This window comes from Lycorma delicatula, chromosome 3, assembly GCF_047948215.1.
Source record: "Lycorma delicatula isolate Av1 chromosome 3, ASM4794821v1, whole genome shotgun sequence".
NCBI classification, from domain to species: domain Eukaryota; kingdom Metazoa; phylum Arthropoda; class Insecta; order Hemiptera; family Fulgoridae; genus Lycorma; species Lycorma delicatula.
Window position 1 is genome coordinate 25,866,729 of NC_134457.1, and position 15,496 is coordinate 25,882,224.

The window sequence follows — 15,496 nt, forward strand, 5'->3', positions numbered from 1 at the left end:
CTGATAATCAAACAGAATCTCAAATTAGGAAGAAGAGATGAAATGTATCTGGAGAAGAGGTGACTGGTGACCATTACCCACAAAGGAACTGCGTACAAAATGAACAACCCTACATTTGAAAACTGAATTTTTCAAAATAAAAAAAGAAATTTTTTATTGTTTTTGTAGTATTACAGTTGATCACAAATTATTCCTGAAAAATAATATTGTTTCAGTGTGCAAAAAAGGAGAAAAAGTTAGGGATCTATATAATGTACCAATAACAATAAAAAATTATTTATTTGTTTAATGTAGCAGTTATTTTAGATGAAATTTCTTTTTACACATCACTTTATCTCAATTGTAATAGTGATTACTATTAATTATCATCTATATTTTCTTAGCCTAATAAAACAAACTTTCCAATCAATTTTTGTTATTTTTTAAAATATAATCATTCATGATTGATAAAGCTATTACTACAAAAATGGCTGACATCTGGAAACAGTGATATCATTTTTTTTTTCTTAAAGAATCATTATAGTTAAATGAATATTAAAGTGATCTGAAATTCTTGAGGATAAAATTAAAGCGAATATTTTAATATAAGTTATCTAAATATTTTACAAAATTGTAAATTATAGAACTTAGAAGTTGTATGTAAAAAAGGCATGTAAACCTAGTTTTCATTTGTTTAAAAAATGCATTTCTTATTGTTTAAACAAATTCCTAATACAATAAAATAAAACAGAATAAACTTTAATTTATTATGTTCTTTGTGATCTGTATTAAAATAAGCTCGATAGAACTTAAAGAAGTTGTCTTTTTTCCTTAGCAAAAGGCTGGAATAAAAAGTGAGGTAGATTTGTTTTCACTAAAATCTGTCCTTACAGTTAATGTCTTTTTAATCCGCATTATGTAGTGAGTGAGGGATTCAAATAAGAAAACATAAGTCTTCACGGTATGTATTATAATGTTATTTATATTCCATCTATAAGCAGTTTTGTCTTTTAATAGTAAACATCTTAGTACAAATAAATACACCCATGGAGCCCTAAGACAGAATGTGTTAATTACAGTAAATTATTTATTTTAGAATACAATAAATGTTTTCCTCAAAACAGAACAGAGGAATTAATTGGATTAAAATTGAAGCTATTCAACTAGGCCTTTATCTGTTAGTTTCTTCTTTGGAAGAAAAGTGCTTAACCAGTATTATATACCAGAAACAAAGTATATTGAGAAATATCTTGAAAAGTTTAGGTTCTTCATTTATTACTAAATCATTTCTCTAAAATGAAAAAACCCGATTTTTTATCTTTGATTTGAAATTCTGGTTTGAATAATGAACACTATGGTTTTATTAAAAATACTTTTTTACATACAGTAGTTGTAAAGGCCTAGTATTTTGACACTTATTTTCCAGTTATCTTCTGCTGTCTTAATAAATCTCATTTTATTATTGAAATTGGTAATTTATGTATTAGTCCATCGACCACTAAATTGCAAAATTTTGGGTTATTGTTAACATCACCCAATATAACCATTATATTACCATTTTTATAACCATTTATATTTATTTATTTTATAAATATAATTTAATCTACGCTCGCTTCACTTACTAACATTGACTAATTAGCACAGTAATGTTTTGAGTATTTAAATAATAAATTATTGCAATTATTTAAATAATAAAAAAAATTACTGTTAATTAGTCGAGGTTAGCGAACGTAGGTTGAATTTGGTTAATTTATATCTACAATTATAAACAATACTTATATTTTTAATATGTAAAATATGTTAATGATCCCGTAACTTTGAAAATACTTCAAAGTTACGGGTTATGGTCGATAGGCTAATACGTAAGTACCATGAAATTCTTCAAAATACTAAAGAAATATAAAAAAAGACTTTTTAGTATAAATCTAAAACGACTTTACTTTCATGTGGAACATACGAAGAAAATTTTTTAATTTTGTCCTATAAATGGCCGATCTTATCTCATTGTTCTAGCTAAGTTGTGACGTTGTTCGTCTAACAGTTTTCCTATTATACATCATTTTCTAAATAAAAAATATTTCAGCCAGGAATGATTTATTTATTTATTTTTTTTTTTTTAACAAATAATGTTTTGATAAACTCAATAAGAAAAGTTATATAGTAATTTAAAGAAACTACTATTTAGATGATATAATAATAATAAAAAATATTTGAAATAATTGCTACATTACTTGCTACAAAGAGACAAAAAACTCTACCGTCGCGTTATAAAAATGACTATAATCTGATACGATGTAAAGACTCCCACATACCGGCGAAATATTCGCAAGGGCTTACGTACGTGGGGAATTATGTTCCCCATCAGATCAATGCGCCTGTCTAATAGTGAGAATGTGAATTTGAAACGATTGAAATTTCTGCACATTTATTTCCGCTGGCGACAACATTTTTATCGCTGCCGGTATTTTCGACACCTAAAAAACCGTTTTCTTTAAAAAGAAAAATTTCTTTGCTTGTGGAAATTAACAGACGTTGTATGAAAATATCCAATTTTATATTATCACTCTTATGAGGATTACAGAAATATAAAGAAAAAAATAAATACTGATGTCATTTCTGATTAGGTTTAAAATTTCATTAAAATGGGCACTATTCATTCTGTATCGTTTCTATGTGTGGCATCAAGGTAAGAAATTCTCCATATTCTTTTCTTTCTATATTATTATAAAAGGCCCGGTTCCATTTATTCGTTAAAAAGAACGAGATATATCAACATTTTCCACAAATGTCGTGATGGAATTAACACTTGGATGTGAATAAACTCGGGAATTTTGTTACCGTGGCATCTCGGAATTTTTCGTTGTAGGAGTATTATTATATTTGCGCCGGTTTGTAGAAGGGTAAATGCAATGTTCCTCGTAAGAAAAATGGATTGAACAACTACTTTCTTGTCATATATCAGCACAGTTGGAAGAAATTTGTAATTTCATTTACAATATCAATACATTCTGGATGTAATAATTGTTTTGCTTTTTCATACAAATATTCTTTTATTCATAATATCAAAATCATCGTTCAGTCCTTTTTATTTTTAAAAACAACCATTTCCAATTAAAATAGTTATATGGAAAATATCTGATAATAAAAAACACAGCTGGTCCAAAACACTCATTAATAGGACATATATTTGTAATTTTTTGCTAGTTTCACAAAGGATTAAGTAAAGTAAAGTAAAAAGAAAGTAGTCGAATAAGTATTTTTCTTTGTTTACCTTTTTTTGGTGGGGAGGAATTTCAATAATTAAAGTTGCGTTGATTAACTGAAAAGTGATTTAGAACAAAAATAACATCAGTTAGATTTTTTAATATGCTGTTATATAAAGTATGCTGTTATTCAGCTTGAACTCCATTGGTAATTGTGCAACACATTTAGTATAAGATACATTGATTTTGTACAAAACCTGAGACGCTTAAATGTACAGATTTTAAACAGTAATTAAAAATTAAATTTTTTATTATAATTCTACACTGAAGTGTTAGGGCTTGAGGAAATATAGAAAAATTTACAGAATATTAAAAACGACTTACGTTATCGGGATTCAAAGTCGGAATCTTTCGGGTGAGAGACAGAATAACATAATTTCTTGTTATCCTAATACACAGATAACGGGAAAAGAAGCATCTCGTTATACTGACGATCGCCATTTATACGATAAGAAGCTTCATTATTTATTTATTCTAATTCTACAAAACGACGTTTTGTATCGACTTAATTTATTATTTCTTTTATATTTAATTAATCACACGTTGCTTTCTTTTTAATAAACTAGTTTATCTTATTTTTAATTAAGTTATGAAAAAGGTTTTTTGAGAAAGATTTTTCATAAAGAAAACTAAGATTATATGACCTAATTGTTTTCAAATTATTTGTGCATTAAAAAAAAATTATTATATAATTTTAGTGTTACTATTACTATAGCAATACTCTGTAAGCAATACGCTAACATATTTTACCCCTCCCAATCAATCCTTGGAAATCTACCTCAACAGAACCATGCCTGGCCTGGGGACCAAAACATTGATTCGAAAATTTCCAACGCAACTCCGCATGCCTACTCCTTCCGCCATTACAGGCTTGCCACATTTACGATACAGTATTAATTCCCATCTCCCTACCATCTACGTTTCAAGTTCCAGTATTCATGATCTTTTAAATTTGTGTTATTTTCACCTAACTTGTTTTCTTTTAAACTTTATCCCTACATTTATATTTATTAATTATATTTATAAAAGGAAAGTACAAGTGAACTACGTTTAAGTACAATAATTATGCTTTATAACTAACCTACATTTAAATAGGTCATCGTTTTCAATAAAATACCTTTTTTTTTAACAAAGTAAAATATTATTTTACCAAAATTTTATTTTAATTTATTGGAACATAATGTATATTTATTTTGAAACAAACGATAGAAATCTCAAATAGACTTGGAAAAAGCTAAACTACATGTGTATAAAACTACATGAAAATATTATATTAATTACCAAAGTACCAATACATAATTAGTGGAATCCTTCATTCAAGGAAAGAATTCGTGTAGCATTATCACGTAAAAAAAAAAAAATATTTCATTTTTATAATCTTATACATTATTTATGGAAGTTTCTATAAAAATTACCATTTAACCATTATACAGTAAATGATTTGACCTACAAAAATATTTTATGTTAATTAATGTGAATAATGCCTGTACACTTTTTATTATTCTTCATTTTTAGCCTTTTAAGAATAGAGATCTTACAATATAATCGAATATGAAACTGTTAGTGAATGTATTAATGCGTAAACTAGCCAGCGTGAATTTATATGTTTAAGTAAACATGAGTAGTTTTTTCATATTTAGTTAAATCTTTCTGTATTCAGCAAATATATATTTTTTCAAAACTCCATAAATTAAAATATGATAATTCCAAATAAATAAATCTATATATATGACAAAGTCAGTGAATGTTGAATTAATTCAATTACTTATTGGTAGCAATTTTGTTTAAAAATTATTCATCACAGAATTTTTCACAATCTAAAAAATATGTATTTATTCTGTGCTAGATATTTATTTTATATTAAAAAAAACTAACAGCTGACATTTTTATTTGATTAATGTGAATTAATTCATGTAATTATAACACAGAATTCTATTAAAATTAAATTAATATTTTTGTTTTTAGATTCGATAATACTCGTCTCTCCTAATTTTTCTAGAGACAAAGAATTTTTTTATTTCAAAACTTGCACCCATTATTTTGGGTTGTTTTAAAATTAATAAAAATTCATTTTTTATAAAATAGTCTCCTAAATGTTTTACATATTATAAAAAATTATGTAAAAGAATTTATATGAAATAAAATATTTTATATGAATAAATAACAAATTTTAATGTTTAGAAATTTTTTTCAAAATTTTGGAAATTATTTTTTAGAAATTAAACATTAAATTTAGAATTTTTTAAGAAATAAATTTAAAAAAAAGCTGACAACACGGTTGTTTCTGATGCACGGCTTACAACTTAATTTAAAATATTTATCATTTTATTTAAATATAATATTTTATCCTTTATTTAATTTAATGATTCTAACTAAAGAGCGCGCATACCGTATTTAATTCGCGCGGTTGTGGCAGTACTAGCGACGACGGTCATCACTAACTAAATTAATGTAATTTCACAACTTACATGGAACAAATTTCGACTGTACGGCCGGCAGATTGGTGTAGCCGCGGAGCTTAACGCACCAGGTACCGAGTCAACCGGGTATCATCGAGTTGGAGACCCAACCAAACCAAGTTACTCTTTTAAACTTTAAATATTAATTCAATTATTTAATTTTACCGCTTACCTGTGACGTCACAATATAGCAGACGACTACAACAATATTTTTTGAGGTGGGGGTGCGATTTTGCCAAATTATTTTTTCAAACATTGTTATTTTTTTAATTGTTAACAAATGTGCCTAAGAAAAATGTGACCTTAATTAGGTGAAATTTCGAGTTACTGAGAGTGACCTTGCTCTACAGCCTCACCCGCTTGACCTTCTAAATTTTTAATTTAATAGCATCAATTCCCACATATAGAAGTAATCTGACCAACTCTGGTCAAAATCGGTTCAGTAGTTTTTGATATACCGTATAGGGTGATTTAGAGGCCAACACCGAGTATGTGTGTGTGCGCACCGCGCGCACACACACATACATACATACGAATATTAACATCCGGAAAATTTTCATCCGGTTTTTTGGTTTCTTCAGGTGTCAAAACCTCAAGATCCGGTGAAAACCGCATATGCCCAAATTGGACCGATTACAATTCTTTTCCTTCTAGAGCTGCAGTTCTGCTATTTGCTTATTTGTTAAATTTGTAATAAATAAACTACAGTAATAAATGCCACAGAACTGAATTTACTTCAGTTCTGTTCTAAATTTATTACAGTTTAAGAATATCCTAAGCCAAATGGGCAAATCCCAGTTTTCTTCTCAAATAAAAACTTTTAACAGCCCTAACTTTTTAAATTAAGTAATAAATTATAACAATTGAATGAGCTGAAATACAATCGCATAAAAAAAATGTATAACATTTTTTGTAACTCAAATTTAGAGTGTATTGAGATATTCCTTTTTGGCTGAGGACTGCATTATAAACTTATAAAAGCAATATTAATGTATACTATTACAAAAGAGGAAGAGGGTTTTTGTTTGTTCGGGATAAAAAAAAACTACTCCATTAATCGCAACCAAATTCTTACCCATGTTTCTTGGCATAACTGAAAGGTTTTTAGATACATTTCATCTCGAAAAATCTCTAATATACATCTCTCTCTCTCTCTCTCTCTCTCTCTCTCTCTCTCTCTCTCTGTGTGTGTGTGTGTGTGTGTGTGTGTGCTAGTAGAAATTTGCAGGTTGAAACAGACTAATGAACTGTGAACTGTGAGTCTCTATCACTGTGAGCTGGAATTGAACTGAATGAATAATATTATAAAAATAATAGAATTAAATGTTAAAATAATAATATTAAATAAATTAAAAAAATTTCTGTTTAACAAAGATGGGCTCCCATGCGGACCGCGTGTGAAGCTAGAGTCGTGAGATACGCGAGAACCTCATGAGAGGCTAGACTGATAGATAACAAACGGGGTACCCCTGGGGCGCTATTTCGGGAGGTGCAATGGGGTGCTGTTATATTCGCAAAAAATCGTCCAATTTTCAAAATTCAATCGGGATATTTGTTAGTAGGTTGAAGGCTAACTTTTTTTGCATGCATCAGGTACACTCTCGATCTACCAGATCACGGTTATTCGAAATGCATATACATGTAACGTTTGTCTGTTTGTTATCACCACGTGAGAACCAACCGATTGATTACTTTCAAATCTGCAGGATACATCGTGTTATCCCAGAGAAGGTTTGATTAAAGTCATCGACCGAGGGGCTAGCTCAATTGAAGATCAAATATTAAGAATATTCTTAATTTTTTCGCCCCCAAGGAGAGTAAAGTAGTGAATTAAAGATATTCATTACGGAAAAAGTAGATTAATCTTTTTACTTCATTATTATATTTCTCCACCATGGCAAAAAAAAAAGGTTATGAATTTTTCGTTGTCAAAGGTGTGTGTACTTTATTTACCATAGTTACTATTATTCTGACCCACCGGGTTGGTCTAGTGGTGAACTCGTCTTCCGAAATCAGCTGATTTGGAAGTCGAGAGTTCCAGCGTTCAAGTCCTAGTAGTCAGTTATTTTTATAAGGATTTGAATACTAGATCGTGGATACCGATTTTCTTTGGTGGTTGAGTTTCAATTAACCACACATCTCAGGAATGGTCGAACTGAGACTGTACAAGACTAACTTCATTTACACTCATACATATCATCCTCATTCATCCTTTGAATTATTATCTGAACGGTAATTTCCGGAGGATAAACAGGAAAAAAGAAGTTACTATTATTCTATCTTTTGTAATTTAGTTTCTTTTTCAGGTTTCTATAAAGCATGAATACTACAATCATTATTTATCGGTATTATTCTCACAACCACCAGGATAACTTACAGTGCGAAGATCCAGGGAGTGAAGCCCTCTGGGTAGATGGGAATGGCGAGCGAAGCCATTCCAGATCCAGGGAGTTCTGCGGCCAAGGGGTAGACCAACGGGAGGCCTCGATGATCCAGGTTTTAGTTAGCGGGTGTCTAGTACTTTATATTCGCTTAAAATATTGTTTGTACTGGATTATGGCCCCCAAATACAGGTTGAAAAAGTATCACCTGATACAGACAATATAGATTTCATTAAAACATCCCAGTTAATTTATGAAGAAAATAATTTTAGCAGAACTGCCAAAAGAGCTTTATTATTTTCTCTGCCGAGTTTCTTGTCGGTGTGGTATAGCTCCTCAGAGAAAGTAGTCAAGTAGTAGCTCCTGAAAGTTGCAAGTTCTAATAGTGTTTAGACTTATCATTTTTCATACGTTACATAATTTACATTCCATATCTCCATGTACAAGGTAATGGAATGAATCTTGTACTTGTACTATATATATAAAATTTAATCATCAGTTTACTATATAACCTTGGAAGTTGTGGATGGGAATATATAAATTAAATTTCTGTACCGTATAAAAAGTGCACGCCTAACTCGGATTCGAACCCGAGATCTTCTCGGATAATAGGTTTAGACGTTATCACTTTACCATGAAATTTTTAGGTTCTAATTCAATCGCATAAGTCCAGGAATTCATTGGTGCATCCTGACCCCGTAGAGAAACACACTCTCCATGTGGCAGTTTCGATCGCCACGCCACTCCTTCCGTACCTAGCCCTTATGGGCTTTACCGGAGGCATCTTCAGAATCTCGACAAAAGGTATCTTCCAGCCTTGTTCTTGCCTTAGTCAGGATGCCACCGATATGTGATATTCCCATAGGTGTACTTCTAGGAAATGAACTCGTTAAAACAAAACACATCTATGTCTAGTCTTTAACAAGACTGAGTGACATGAAGGAACTGAAATTAAAAACCCAACTACCTACCCGATAGGTTAGAAGTTGAGTTCTAACCTATCGGGTAGAACTCGATACACAAATTGCGCCAATACACAAATTTCAGTGCATTGGTGCAGGAATGTCCCGGAATGCCTTTACGGTACGGTTTTTTTTTTGGGAGAAATAAAAAATTATACTTTTACATAAAACTCTTTTTAACTTAAAGCCGATAAAATATATAACCTAAATTATAATATTCGAACCGTACGAAAATGGTCCTTCCTTTTGGATATCTGTTGGGAAACAGACAAAATAAGTCGCTAAAAATATAATTCACGAAAAAAAAACATTTCGTTGTTTCTGTAAAGAACGTAATGAATGCACATTTTTCATAACTTTGTCATGCAGCCAGACGCCTGTGGCTGTAAACGATTTTCTTGCGGTCTACTATAATACAAAATCAAACGTTCCGGAATTGGAAAATTTACGAGTCCACTTCTGATAAGAACAAAAGGAATCAGAAATGTAAACCTATTTTTTCAAGAACTAAGCACTACTTACAAAATTAAAAATTTGAATTATTCAAAAAACAGTTGAAGATTTTAATAAAATTTGAATGTTTACTGTTTTCCAGAGTATAGTATTTCTAAAAATATTTTTAAAATTTTAGGTAATTTTTACAAATATTAAGTTTTCTTTTTCAATTTAAAGCGGTTCAGTTAAAATAAAAATATTTAAATTGCTCTACTACTATCGCCTACTACTACTATCGCCTATTTAAATCTTATTATTTAAAAATACCCCATCGGCTGAATAAATATTGTTTTTGTAACAAAAACCTTCTTAGTTTAATCATAATGAGTACGAAAATCTTTTAGATGGCTTGCTAATTACTACCCCTCAACAGAAAAAGCATAACAAGGCTTTTCTTTGTATAATTATATTTTACTGAAAGAAAATTATGAAAAGAAAATGGAGGTAAGTTATTATTTTTGTGAGCTTTTAAAAATATAATGAATTTCTACCTTCTATAAGTGTTTATGAATCCTTTGTTATCTTTATGATCATCTGTTTGCTTTACTCTTCGTTGTAATTGTTATCAGAAAAAAATGTTAGGTAAAAAATAAATGGAACCCATTCTTTACAAAAGAAAAAATTGGCGGAAACATATTTTAGTTTTAACGAAAATATAAAAAAATTGATGACTATTTTTTCTTTTAATTTATTGTGGGTGAATCAATATATATATGTCTATAGCAATACATTTTCGTTTGTTATCTCGTAATCCTAGTTGTGATAAGAACTAGTAAGCTATTTTTTTACGCATTACTTAAATAATGATCTTCACTTCCAGCCGATTATATTTTGTTTTTAAATCGGTTTATTCCCTACAAATAACGCTATATCATGAGGAAAAAACATTTTCGCCATGAAATAAATTTTAAATGAAATACAGGAGAAGTTTTAAATGAAGATACAGTTCAGAGCATTAGTTATATTAAAAATAACCTGAAAATTACCATCTAATTAAAACGGATACTCCCACAACTGCAAAATTCTGAGGTGACGGTTTCTTTTAAGGAAACTTAAGCTACGCCTCAGGAAGATCTTTAGTATCTAGAAAAATAAATCGCTGCTGAAAATATTTAAGCTCGTCAAAGGAAAATCCTATTCCTATTCTGGGTAAAAATTTCCCGAGGGATTGTTTGTGAGATGGATGCGTACTCTTTTAAGATCTGAGCTACTTCTTCAGGTGAAGTTGTTTCGCGGTCCCTCTGTAAATAAATCATTCTTTTATCATCTTCATAACGTACCCTTACGATGGCTTTGTTGCTAGACGCGCATCCAAGGGAGACCTCGTTAAGTTACTGCATCTTTGGTACTACTGTGGTTTGGTGGGGAGGGAGGGTTTTGCCTATAGTTTGGATGACTCTGTTTCTTAACTGATAACTCCAACCGAAGGCTGGAGTTATCATCCGTAGGATGGATACATTAATCCTAAAAGTGGCTGTAAAATGGTTCTACCTTTTTTTCTAATTTTTTACCAAGTTAAAACAAACAAACAGAATAATACAAATTTTAATAAAATTCAAACAGCGAATTTTATTTCCTTGCCGTTCAATGTCGCAAAAGTTTAAATTAGCTAATATTTCCTCTGTTCATATTAGAGTAGGAACATTAGGTTAAAAGCGTGAATATATGGGTAAAATTTCCGGTCGATTAGACCAGGTGGAAAAGGTTTACAAGTTTTTGAATTTTGTTTTTACTTGCAAGCTTTTGATAAAAAAATTGAAAATACTTCGATTTGACAATATTATACTATAATTTGTTATTCCTAATTGTAGAAAATTGTTTAAATTAACCAAAGGTTATTCCTTTAGATATTATTTATCGATGACATTTTCATTTTTTGCATTACCCATCCTAAGCACGCCTAATTAAGATACTTCTTTCTTTCTTTTTTTCTGTTTCACCTCCGGTAATTACCATTCAGATAATACTTAAGAGGATGATATGTAAGAGTGTAAATGAAGTGTAGTCTTGTAGAGTCTCAGTTCGACCATTTCTGAGATGTGTGGTTCACACCGGTATTCATGATCTAGTATTCAAATCCATGTAAAAATAGTTGACTTTACTAGGACTTGAACTCTCGACTTTCAAATCAGCTGATTTTGGAAGACGCATTCACCACTAGAATTACCCAGCGGGTTCAATTAAGATACTAAAAGTCGAGATCCTCACTATCATTTCGACATTTGTTTATAAACAAAATAAAATTTAAGAACCATTTGTTTTTTTTTACTATTTTGCCTGTATGTCGTTAAATATTAATTTTACAGAAAAAATCATTCATGTCAAAAATGTAGAGCGAAAAATTCTACACAAAAAAGTCTACGGACACATTTCGATCAGATCAAAATTAAACGAGCAAGTGCTTATATACTGCTTATGCGGAGAGATATGAGGTAGCTGACGGCACCGTTTCAACCCGCTCGCACAATAAACAAATATACATGTAACTTTTGATCTATGATAGATAATGCAAAAAATCAAAATTTCATCTATAAATAATATCTAAAGGAATAACCTTTGGTAAATTTAAAACAATTTGCTACATTTAGGAATAACATATTATAGTATAATGTTGGCAGATCGAAGTATTTTCAAATTTGTTTATCAAAAGCCTCCAAATAAAAACAAAATTCAAAGAATTGAAAACAACTATGCGAATATATTCTTAAGGTGATTATGAATGTAATAAGTTTTGTAGCAAAATATATTGTCGGTTTTTAAATATTAGTAATTTTAAAATCATTATATTTCAAAAAACGTATTTAGGGACTTTCAGTAAGTACAAAAACCAATCATAACTTACTAAAATTTTATGAAACTAAATATTAAAGAATAAAGAATAGCAATGGTTATGGGAAAATAATTACATTTAGATGATAATCAGTTTTTACGTTAATTTTAATTTTTGACTTAGTTTTGTGAGCGTAATATTTATAAAATGTGTCAGTACGCTCCTAACAGTGAAAATATAAATATAAATAAATGTTTGTAAAAAGTTAACAAAAACAGATTTTTATGTTACACTTTGTAAAATTATTTAGAAATATGTACTTTATTGATTTTTACCTTCGAATTTATTATTTTTTTAAGTTTTCAAAAAATGTAATTTTTTAAGATAAAAAACAAATTTTTTTGTTTGTTTTTGAAGTAAAAAATCATTCTCACGTTTATTTACGATTTTATAAAAATATTATTAGAAGTTTATTGTGTAAAAGTTTCCGTTCTACAACTTTTGTTTGAAACATTTTTTGATAAATTCAATATTTAACTAGTTACAACTGAAAAACAGGACTACAACACGTTCACATCGATATAGAGTGGACCGTTTCAGAAAATCCACGCAGATATCTCAAATTTCAACAAATGTCGGGATAGTAGTGAGACTCTCGACTTTTAGTAGGTTAATTGAGAATCCACTGGGTTGAGAACGCGTCTTCCCAAATCACCTGATTTGGAAGTCGAGAGTTCAAGTCCTACTAAAGTCAGTAATTTTTATACGGATTTGAATACTAGGTCGTGCATACCGGTTTTCTTTGGTGGTTGGGTTTCAATTAACAGGAAAAATAAGTAAGTCGATTAATTGAGACATGCTTAGGGACCTTTTCCACCTGGTATGATCAAAAGGAAATTTTGCTGTATATTCAGGTTTTGAATCTAATGTTTCTATTCTATATATAAATACTTAACGGTTTAAATAATAATATAATTATAACTTATAATCTAACTAGTACGCCTAGGACCTGCGGTATTAAATAATATAAAAACTAATTTTAATTAATATTTATTTCCTGAATTGTTTCGTTTAAATTCATTCTGAGAAAGCACATTTACAAAAAAATAAAATTGTTTTCAATAAAAGTTTTGCAAATTTTGTACACTGTAATTATTGTCTTTTTATTTTTCAAATTGTGAACAAGTGAATCAATTATAAAATACAGTTATTTATTTAATGGTGAGAGCCTAATTAAAAATATATATTAAGATTTAACATAGTTTTCAGTCATGATTAAATTAAATTTATTTTAATAGTTTCATGTAACTGATCCTTTAATGATTGAAGTCGATCTTTGACGATAGAGTCGATCTTTGACGTACAGAAAAAAACTACTTCGCTCACAACAGTTTATATTCTAATGTGCCTTAATTCCAGTTTTATCTGGAATAAACTGCTTGTATGTTATCGTGACTAAAAGCAACATTATTTCTCTAAGTTACCCATTCTATTATGTAAAGGATCCAAAATTCTCAGAATCACTGTGGATACAACAACTAACATACGATGATTAATAAACATAGCTTTCTGTACTTATCACTAAGTAAAACGATAAATTCGGGCGCTTGGAATTCGTTATTATTAGTTATTTGTTATGTAAAGTTTAGACAGCAATAGAAAAGCTACACTCGGCTAAGAAGTGCAGATGTGATAAGTTCCTTTCTCCGATATTAAAGCCAAATATTATTTTATTGGTATTTTTTTTTTTTTCAAATGCTTAAGTTTCATTTAATTTTAACGCATCAGTGTACGTTTTTCTATTACACTTTGGATGGGATTTGTTTTATATTTTAATACATTTTTATGACCGAATATAACACCCTTTTTGTAATGAATATTTCCTTTAAAAGACATGTATTTTTGAATCTGAAATTTCTTTTAAGTCTGTACTGGAATAGAAAGATAAAATCTCTGTTTTAAATTTGTTTTGGATCATATCAAAATTATGCCTCGTGTTTATAAATCTTAATTTTGTCATTTTTTCCTTTATTTTATAGGAATATTACACTGATATTTAAACAAACAATTTATTTATTTTTTTGTAATTTTTCTCTATATATATATATATATATATATATAGAAAAATAACATACATATACCTTTATTACATATATATATATATACTTTTTTAATCATTAGAATGTTTATTTAAAAGTTATAGTTTTTGTTTTAAAAAAAGCCGGCATTATGTATCGTAATGGTGGACGTCCTACATGTGAAATTGTGTAAGTCCAGTGACAGCTACAATGAAGAGGGAAATTTTAATCTAAAACTTTCCCCTAGCATATCAAAGGTTGTAGCACTGCATACAACAGTGAACCTTTGCAGACGTAAGGTGGAAGGGTATGTGATGGTGGGGTAAAAAGAAGGTTCCAGAGTTGGGGTAGTCCTGGTAAATCGCAAAGGGGTGGGGGTAAGATCGGTTTGTCCCGTAGTGGAAACTTGCTTCTGCCAGCATTAGCTAGCTCAGACACGAGTCGACGGTGTGGTGTGGTAGACGGTTATAACATCTTGTGTGTGTGTGGGAATGGAAACTGTTTGAGACCGGTTTTAATGTAAGTTAATTTTTATTTATGTTTTTAATATTTTTTAAAAGAATAGTTAGTATTCATTATGTTTGAAGGAACTTAATATAATGGTATTTTTTGTATAGATATGTCTATGAAATGAGTATTCAGTATTATAAATAACTGTTAGCGGGACAGTATGAAGTATATATGCGGTTAGTATAATAGTGTATCCGATTATCTATACATTAACTAAACAGTACAAGAGCTCATGTTTTGTCATCATGTTTATTGTTTTAACTTCCATATGTATCTTTTTAACTTCTTAATCTTACAGTTCGTAAATACTGCATTTACCTTATATATATTATGAAATTACTATCCGGAAATGAACATTAAGTAGTTGATAATTTTTAAAACGTTATCAAATAATATTTTTATCTTTAATTTTATCATCTCAAAGTTGAAACGCAGCTATACTTTAATATGTTTACTTGAAATATTCAATTATATCGATGTAGTTTCTTAATTACAATTTCGTAACAAAAAACCATTATGTAAGTTTTTTGTAATAAAATTAATTTAATCGTTTTCATCTGTTCAACGCTATTTTTATTAAATATTTGCCTTCTTCCAAT

The 15,496-nt window shown here is 29.4% G+C and overlaps 1 protein-coding gene across 2 annotated transcripts in view; it reads left to right on the top strand.

Annotated features, from left to right (window-relative positions):
* Positions 1 to 14,729: 14,729 nt before the first annotated feature.
* Positions 14,730 to 15,496, top strand: part of LOC142320863 (E3 ubiquitin-protein ligase TRIM71-like) — a 101,450-nt gene continuing 100,683 nt past the window's right edge. For both annotated transcript variants that reach the window (XR_012755497.1, XM_075358839.1), the window contains exon 1: positions 14,730 to 14,906. The gene's annotated coding sequence lies outside the window, so the exon portion shown is untranslated. The remainder of the gene's footprint in view (positions 14,907 to 15,496) is intronic.